The sequence below is a fragment of the Lactuca virosa genome, chromosome 9 (genome assembly GCF_052849685.1).
Source record: "Lactuca virosa cultivar CGN04683 chromosome 9, Lactuca_virosa_CGN04683_v6, whole genome shotgun sequence".
Lineage (NCBI taxonomy): Eukaryota > Viridiplantae > Streptophyta > Magnoliopsida > Asterales > Asteraceae > Lactuca > Lactuca virosa.
Window position 1 is genome coordinate 186,533,261 of NC_136434.1, and position 10,142 is coordinate 186,543,402.

Consider the following 10,142-nt stretch of genomic DNA (forward strand, 5'->3'; position numbering starts at 1 on the left):
AATAAATTTCCGACAGATTATTCTGTAGGAAATTTCCAACACTTTTCCAACAAAATGTCCTGACACGCTTTTTCAGACTATTTCCTACAAAATAGTGACGGAATAAGTTTCCAACATATTTCCAACAGAATATTCAATTTAATTAAAAAAAAAAACCAAAAACAAAAAAAAAATTGTAATAAATCCATTTTTTCTTTCCATAATTCAGAAAAACCACAATACATTAAACCTTTAACCCAATATAAATCCAATACATCAACCTACAAAAATACAAATTCCATTACATTAACCTAGCCCATTAATTGACAAAAACGAGATCCAAAATAAAAACTCTATCTTGCTTGCTCCTCTGTATTTGCAAAAAGTTTAGCTGCATTGGTTTCTGGTGCTTAAGTCTAAAAAGTATTGAAATAAAACAAGTTAGTATCTTATTGAACTAAAACATATAATAACAATGCTTAATTATAACAAAGATGAGTGTTAACCACATATGCACTAATGGTGCAATGTTTTAAGTGAATTACTTGATCCGGTGGACTTATTTGATATTCTATTTAATGTCAGTTTCCATCTATGAATATGGAGTTGTACCATATCATTTTAAGGGTCTTTTTGTTTACAATAATTAAAGCAAATGAAATTTACCAGTTTTGATGTGGATACCTTCTTTAATAGCAATAAGCTTGATTATTGTTTTATAAACCGACTCTTCTGCACACTCTTGATTATGCATCAGTTCTATGAACATCAAGGGGATCACAAACAGTACTTGCAAGAGAACCATCTTTCTATATAAAAAAAAAGAAGAAAATACATACATGCATACAAAAGATAAGAACCTGTATAAGAGATGGTAAACACTAAACAAAACCAATTTTTTTTAATCGCGGGTTTCATCAGTATTTCAAACCCTAAACACAAAAATCTAACAAAAAGATTATGAGCCTATTCTAGAAAAAAGAGTTAGGGTTCATACCTAAAAAGCGAAATTGAAAGAGGGGTTTAAAGTCGGTGACTGTTGTGGTGGTATGAGAGCGATGGGTGGCAGCGGCGTCTTCTGTGGTGGTGATATGGGTCCAAATGACGATAAATGGCAAAGAAGGGATAAGAATAGCGATGACATCCAACATGACTTCCCACTGAAAAACAATCAAATCTTGATAACATGCTTTTACTGTCTTTGAAAACTTGAAAACATGTAAAAGGTATCAACAACTTGAATACAGTGTTACCTCCGATGATGGTGACGAAAATGGCTCATGTTGATGAACCGGTGACGAAAATGATAGATTAATGATGTCGATGGACATGGCGATGCAGAATCGGCGATGGATTTGGAAGAACGAGTGGAGAGGCGACGTGATGAAGGTCGAAGAGGAATCGTGAGAGTCTATAAACAGAGAAAATAGAGGGAATCTAAAACCTAGCAAAAAAAAATGGGGGAAAACTGGATATATTAAAATTTTCATTTCGTCGGTATTTCGTAGGAAGTTACCTACGCATTTCCGACAAAAATAAAAAAAATTAAAATTAAAATTTTGTCCATGTATTTTTTCAACGAAATATCTACTAAACATTAAAAAAAACAATTAAATAATTAAATGTTTTGAGTTATTATATTATACATATTACATAACATATATAGATACTACTCATAGGTATATGTTTATGTATTAAATAATTTCCTAAAGAATATCAAAGCGCGTGTATATATATATATATATATATATATATATATATATATATATATATATATATATATATATATATATATATATATATATATATAACAAATCAAAATTTATGTTTTAAAACAACTAAGATGTACCAATCATATATAAAAGCAATGTTCAAACCATTTGGGTTGTGGTGACTTGGTAAGGCATGTGGAAGATATGGTGGATAACCTATTGACCCATGTTCAAATCCTGACACTACTCAGCCCTTGTGGCCATGGAGGTTCGCCTGCAGTGACTCCAGGGCATGAGGCAAAGCCTCATGTTTGCAGCGGGGGATTAGTCGGTGCGCGAAAGCTGGCCCGGAAACCCTCGTTAGGGAAGTTCCCTTTCCAAAAAAAGAAATGTTCAAGAATCATACAAACGATAACCTTAAATGTCCAAATTATCTTCTACTCCAAGCTAGGGCCTTCTGAGACTATAAAAATAAGTTAGCCAATAACTTACATAGTAAGAATCCTCGATGTAGAATAAATTAAAAACATACCATACTTATAAGATATAATCAACCTCAAAGGCAAAAACAACAACTTGGGTTAAAAGTGGTTAGATAAATAAGATTAATGATGAACTTAAACACAACAAGCAATTTAGATTGGCGATGGTTAGACAACTCAAATCAATAAGTTCAATCTCATATTTTTCATGGTTAAGTAGGACTTGTGCATGAATAAGTGTATCCCAAGCCCATTCAACTTATAACTAGATGCTCCTGAACCATCACAAAAACACCACACAATGGGTAGATATACATAAATATACATACACGTCTATACACGCACATACATTGACTCACACACATAAACACATACCATACACATATACATACATACATACATACACATCCATAAACACATACCAACCCAAAATTCCATTTTACCCTTAACTGCTTAATACTTGCATTCAAGCATCAAAATTTCAGATCTAAGTCTAAATGAACGTCCTAATCCATAATGTTCTTAACTTGGAGACTTTGCATGGCTCAAAAGGACCCAACACTCAATTTTGATCATTAAGACCCATAATAAGAGCCCTAAATTATGCATGGATCAAAACAAGACATCAAGGTTGCATTTTTATGAACAAGGGACCTCATATAAGCCATGATCTAACATCCTAATCTTCTGGAGTAGCCCATACTCCCAAGCATGGCTTGAAGGACTCAAAATACACAAATGAAGCGCTACAATAGATCTAGCATAAGGAACCATCAAGTTAGGAGCTTTATACCTCAAATAACTTGCAAAGTTGATGAAGATCCTAGATCTTCAAGCTCCAAGTCCACCAAAGCTTCCACCACCAAGCTTCACGTCCTTTAAGGGGAACAAAACACCATAACAATCACATTATGGTTCACAAACAATCAACGAAGATTAGCGTTTCGTTCTTAGGGTTTAGAGAGATGGAGGTTGGTCATAAGAAACCCCAAAGACAACTTAAGGTGTTTAAATAGGACACACCCTAAAAATTAGGGTTTGTCCTAGCTGAGCATATACCCCGCGTACTCCCACATACGCCCAACATACGTAGGCGCCTCCGCGACCATCTAAGGAGTCGGTACACCCAACATACTAGGCTAGGGACCATTTGTATACGAGTTCGGTTTGTGTTTTAGAGCCCAAATGTATTGTTAATGGCGTTGGTGCGGGCTTTTCATGAATTTGGATCTGCGTTCGAGTGGGCTTCAAGAGGAATAAAGTTGAAAGAAGTATGGGGCTTCTCTTTACCTTTTCGTGGATAAAAGGATCGTCGGAAACGAATTTATAACGAAGAAGGTATGACCTTCGGAAGTTTCGTGGTTTCAGGGTTAGCCGAGTACGTTGGGCGTACACAAAGCGTACACGGCGCGTACTAGTGAAGAAGGCAGTACGTTGGGCGTACTTTGGAGTATGTTGGGCGTACTGACCAGGATGGTCGCGAATGTTCTTCGGAGTACCCTGGGCGTACGCCAATCAGACCTGAACCCTATTTTAGGGTCTTGGACCCTATTTAAGCTCCTTATCTCACAACCTCATTGTGGACTTTTGGGCTAAGTCTCATTTTGGGCCTTGAGTGTTGGGCCTGGAGTTTGGGCTTGTTGCACTAGAGTGAGGGTTTGGACTTAGATCTTAATTGGGTAATTGTGGATCTTGGTCCAGTGTTAGAGGCCGGTGTGCAGCAGCAGCATCTATAGGAGTTGTTCATCATCCGAGGTGAGGGCTTTCTCCCATCCATCCTTGACAACGAGTTACTTGAGCATATCATGATGTTGAAAACAAGGGGGTATGAACTCACTTTGGGGGTTTTTGAGATGTACATGAAGAAGAAGAAGAATCTTTGAACCTAGCTTGAGTTTTTGGTGAGATCTCGAAATGGAGGTGGTTCTAAGAGTTTAATCACGAAGAATGGAAGAGTAAGTGAAAGATCTTTAATACAAACTTGGAACAAGGCAAAGGAGTTTGTCATAAACTTACCAAGTTAATGATCTTTGAAGAGGAACTCTTGAACCCACTAGCATACTCACGAAATTTTGGAGGAAAGAATGAGGGAAATATTGGAGATTTGAGGGGAAATGAGAATTGAGAGGAACTTTGAGATGAAAATGGTGGGGATGGAGGGGGTTACGGCCAAATGAAGGGAAGAAGGGAGAAAAGATCCATCATTGATACATGTTGGACAAAAGTTCCTCCCTAGATACATGCTAGACAATTGCATGGATAAATGATGTGTAATATTGAGGTGGCTACTATATTATCCTCTTAATTCCCTTTTTTTTACTAGCTCACCCTAACCGGCCCAAGGGGCTCTCGGCCCAAGGTTGGCCCAAAAAAATATTTGTGGGCTTTGATTTGGCTTGGCCCAATGAGGATTCTTGGTCCACTAATGTTCTATGGAGGGTTTTTGGTCCTTTCAAGAGGTTTTTCGGCTTAATGGAAGGCCCATTAGGGGTCAAAGGATGAGTTTTATCCCAAAAGACCAATTGGGAAGGTTATTGGCCCATTAGGGCCCAATAAGAGAGTCTTGGTCCAATAAGGGATTTGGACTGACAACTCTTAGGCTAAGGCCCAAAGTTGATTGGATTTGGCTTTTTGGTCGAGTTTTGGACTTGCTTGAGGTTGTTTTGGCTCGAATCACAATGTATGAACGTAGGAACTTAATAGTATTGAGGTATGAATTTTCACTAAAGGAAATGTTGTAAGGTTACACAAAGGAAATTATCTTGCACAAGGATTAACATTTTGCTAGTTGTGACAGTGTTTACTGTGTTATGTGTTATGTGTTTCAGGTACTTCTCAGGATCACTGGAAGACACCGACTTGATTGTAAACACACGAGTTGGAGATATGTTTTGGATGATCCTGGATTGCGTTTTAAACAATTTATGAACATGTGTTTTTTTGATAACTCGATATTTGGGGGTTTTTGTGATTGTGTTAATGAAATTAATATGATTTTTAAATGAAAAATTAGTTTGGAAATTTACGGTGTTACACCCAACATATAATGGGCCTAACTCACTCATGCAAATGGGCCCAACCCTACATGCATGACAATGGGCCCAGCCCAAAACATCAATGCAAGAGTCGACCCACTCATGCAAATGGGCCAACCCTAAGTTCAAGGCAGAGAGGTTTAAATATGGAAGAAACCCTAAAGAATCATGAACTTGGGTCAGAACAGCTGCCACATCGTGGCAGCCTAATGTCATATTGTGGCGATTTAACAAGCTACGCATTACTTTATTCGTTGCCACGCCATGGGCATCCTCGCGCCACATCGTGGCATAGAGTTTTTCCCAAAACTCCATCTTTAGCCCCTGATAAATATAAAGTTAAGCCGGTCTGGAACATGGGTGTTACACAAGGGAGGTTAGAAAACTAAACTCTAATCATTTAATCTCATTAATTTCGACATTGGGGTTTTACTAATACTAATATAATTTTATAATTTTAATAAACCTGGTATTAATAAAAACATATAATTATACTACGCCTAATACTAAAATATCTAATTATAATAAATCTAATTATAATAAATCTAATAAGAAAATAATAACAATAATAATCAAAATAATAGTAATAATGATTATTATATTTACATTAATAATAATATCAACTAATTATAATTATATTAATATTAATAATAATATAAAATAGTAGTAATAATAATAATATTTTAAAAATGGTGGAAGAAAAAAAAGAAAAAAGAAAAAAAAAAGGAGGGAAAAGCAAAACAAAAGATGGGAAAAGTTTTCTGATTCCCGCTAAATATGTTTTCTACGAAATTCCAATATATTTAAATATTAATTAAGATTTTGTTGGAAAATACCGACGTTTTTCCTACGAAATTTCTAAGGTATCTACTTTTGTCGGTAATCCGTAGGAAGTTTGTTGGATTCCAGTTGTGTCGCAAGTTTGTAGGAAATTAGAAGGATATTTCCTACAAAATTAGTCCGTAGGAAATATTTTGTAGCTAACACCAATTTTTCTAGTAGTGTCTAGGTCAAAACCCCTCGTATTTACTGGTCTAACTCAAACGCACACAAAATCCAAATACAACAAGACACATCCACACACATCTCCTACTTGGTATTTTAAATTCTCTCACATACACCTTTTACTGTCCCGTCTCTAAAAAGAACACAAAACTCGCCAGAAGACACAATTCTCTGCCTCGTTTTACATGCAAACCACAGACAAGACACATGCACACACAATACAAACAAAGCATGCTTGTGAGGAATGTGTATGTGAGGTGGTGAAATATGAGCATATCATCAGCAATAATACATGAAATAGTATGAGTGAAACAACAGGAAATTTTTTATTAATTGATCAACTTTAATCACATACACGAGTCACGAGTGATAACACTTTAACGCTACCAACTTATTGCCCTTTTTTGAGGTTAAGAGAACTCAGCAAATTCTCCTAATTAAACACAACACAGAAAACGAACTTATTACATGGACATGAAAATGCGATTACATTATTGAAGTTCAAACGATGGGGACCAGCTCAATCTTGATCTCTGAAATTGTGATATCATCGGACCCTGTCCTAGGAACCAAAGTCACCATAATAGAGTCATCATCTTCAGCTTCAATGTCCTCCAACAACTCTGTTAACCCGAATCTCGCGGCACTTGTCATGAACATCTTGTCACCTGATTGATGGTGAGGCAACTGCGCAAAGCTACCTGCAAACTCGCTATCAGCCGCAGTGGTTTCTGGTTCATCGTCCTTGTCATCCACATACACATCAAACTTGACAAACTTCTCGCTATCAAAACAAATTCCATTCAACATCAATATCTCATTTGCGTTCTCCTTCTCCTCCTTAGTCCTGTTTGCATAAGGTCTTTTCACTAGCACCTTTACTATCCCGTCTAACTTCACCGGAAATTGCACGTCGTGGAACCCCCTCCCCATTCGAGCCGACCTTTTTGCAATTTGAGGATTCTTAGCACGTGGGATCGGCCGATTTCTGGCCCACGGGATACGGGATGTTTCATAGTCGTAGTTAAGCTTATTCAAATCCACACAGTCTCGGTTGTAGACACGTACAAGTTCTTCATTCTCATCGTAAAACACGTATGATGCATCTAGCCAGTCCTTGTCGGTTGGTTCACGGTGTCCCCTGATACCCAACTCTTTCCAGATTTTCCACATCCGGTCAACATTGGCGTGGTGAGCATAAAAGATAGGATCATACCCTGCGGAGTAGAAGTTTCCCATGTCCTCATTGTTCGGCATCCGAGGATCAGCCACCCATCGGTGCACCGCTGTGTGACAACCAGCTTCTATGGAGCCAACCGATGGACTTCCATGACTATTTTTGTCGTCGTGGTCCATCCCAGCGACGTATCTGCCACCAAAGAAGCTTGTTGGGTCACTAGCATTACTGATCATCTGCTTATACATTGCAGACAAATTAATTGTTATTTGGTCTATACATGAAACGCCACGGTCTTCACCGTTATAATCGATATCAACCAGAGCTGGTGGGAGGTGTCTAGCATCCCTGTAAGCGTCAAAGACGGGGTTTTCTTTGCGTTCCCTTACTTGGATGGGTTTTTCAAACAAGTCAGGGATTATCATTCCGGTGGGGTTGTCCCAATTCCAGTATGGTATCGCGAAACTTGGTTCATCAATCAACTTTCCCAATATCCTCTCGTAGAAATAGAGGTACCACCGGTGGAAAGGAAAGAAGAGCCACGAGTTATGAATCTGGAGTGTGATGTTTTCATATTCCTTACCACTCTCTTTTTGAGTGTAAGAGCCATTGCAATAAGCGCAATGGATCTTAGCTTGTTGCTTGAAACTGTGTGGGTGGTCATCTGGGAGATCCCTCATGGCCTTCATTGCTGCTTTATACTTGTCAATGTAATCGTCAGAGGCTCTTTGTGCTGCCGGACGGATACGAACAGCGGTCTCCTTTGGGAAGACGTAATCTTTTGGGGAATTTAGTGTCAGTACTGGTGGGCAACAAGCTACCCCCCTTACAGCATCTTTGATGTTGTGTATACCTTTACTGGCAATAGCACAGTCTGAAACATTGGGAGCAGCAATGGGAACCGAGAAGGCGGACGGGAGGAAGGTCAAGTTGGCGGCACCGTAGAGAGTTCCACCGAGCCCCAGAAGCAAGTTTCTCCGGTCTACATTCTTCTTGTCAAGTGATGTTTGCAGTGTATCATATTTGTCGTCTGAGGTTGTGTTGCATGAGACTTTGAAACGATGGGTTTGGTTTTCATGAGTATATTTGAATCGGTGAGAGGAAGTTTCGGAAAATATCGAGGAATGGGAGAAGTTGTTGGTGGTGACTTCGGTGGCTGAGGGAACGGTGGAAAAGATAAATGAAGCCATCCTTGTCGCAGGTGCTAAATCTGTTCTGTTGAGCTCCAATTATATAGACGCGGATTGTGGGAAATTCGACAAGGTCCAAACCGGAGATGGCTACTTTTTTTTTTCTTGAAAAGTTAATCATATAGATAATAAATAATTAGTCTGCTTCAATAAATAAATATTAAATATTTTTTTGCTAGATGTAATATTTTTATTCTTTTTCGGAAACTATTTTGTGGTTATTTTAAATTATTTTTTGTCGAAATGTTATTTTTTGGTATTTTCATTTTATTAAATTTCATATAATATTTAAATATAATAATTTACAATAAATATAATAATAAATAGATATTAATTTCATTAATGGATCTACCTTATAATTTTAAAATTATTAAATTAAAGTCTCATTATTTTTTTTATTTATTTATCTAAAATATTTTTTAAAATCTAAAAGCGAAAAAAAAAACACTTTAATTTTAATAATTCAATATATATATTTTTAATTTTTCTTATAAATTTAAATTTCTCAAATATTTAAACTTTAATATTTAATTTTTTTTTGAAACAAACTCATGTAATATATGGATTTCACAACCAATGTATTATTATAAGTCAACAAAGTATTTTATGATAAACTAGGTTACAAACCCATGTATTAATGAGATATAAAAAAGTTTAATAGATCTAACATACTCTTTAAACTACTTTTAATATCATCTATGTACCGTAGTAAACATGAACCTTCGATCCCAAGAAGACATAACAACACTTGGTACCTCTAGGCTAGAATATGGAAATATTTCTTTCTATATAAAAATTTATAAATTAAAATTTTGGACTAATATCATAAAAGTCAGTTGTATATTTTTAGGAAATAACAATCGAACGTTACAAAGAATTCTCTCTGATTTAATGTTTAATGTGATTTCCTTTTACCATTTCCCTTCAGTTATATAAGTGGTTAAATGATGGACGGGTTAAAGTAACAAAGCTAAACTAGTTTTATGTTCGATTTGTTAATGGATATGTAGTGAGGTACTAGAAAAAGGCAAAAAAAAAAATGGCCATAGAAGACTCCATTTCTGCTACAAAAGCTAGACTTGAAGAACATAGGAAAATTTTGGTTGATCAGAGAACCATAAAAGGATGAATTTGTAGCAATCATATTAGACACATTTGAAGGTTTTCTTTTTGTATTATCTACTTTCAATTTAATTTTTATCTAATATTATATCACAATGGAGTGATGATTCCTTAATCATTCTTTATATTACTCTTTGGTTCAAAGGTCTAAAAGAAAATGAAGAAAAACATAGTCAAGATGCAGAATGTATAACAGAAATTGAAGAGGTGATTTCTTGGTACAACAGGTGCTTGGATTTAGAATCAAAACATGACATGATACATAAGTTTTTTGATATGACTGCATGTTCATGTTCAGGTAAATGTCAAGTCTAAGCATGTAGAAAATGGCAATGAACTTTCAATACCCACTCCATAATAGCAATATATTTTTGACTGAGAAGTACACTGCTATCTCAGAAGTACTAGGACCGAAAACCGGTATTATGGTCAGTGTCGGT

At 36.3% G+C, this 10,142-nt stretch overlaps 1 long non-coding RNA gene and 1 pseudogene across 1 annotated transcript; both read right to left on the reverse strand.

Moving 5' to 3' along the window:
- Window positions 1-391: 391 nt before the first annotated feature.
- Window positions 392-1,333, reverse strand: LOC145136099 (uncharacterized). The gene is made up of 3 exons (XR_013720229.1): window positions 1,233-1,333; window positions 977-1,139; window positions 392-788 (listed from the first exon to the last, which is right to left on the reverse strand). It is a non-coding gene; the product is annotated as an uncharacterized LOC145136099 (long non-coding RNA).
- A 5,245-nt stretch (window positions 1,334-6,578) lies between these two features.
- On the reverse strand, window positions 6,579-8,580 carry LOC145140104 (polyphenol oxidase I, chloroplastic pseudogene; annotated as a pseudogene).
- Window positions 8,581-10,142: the final 1,562 nt, after the last annotated feature.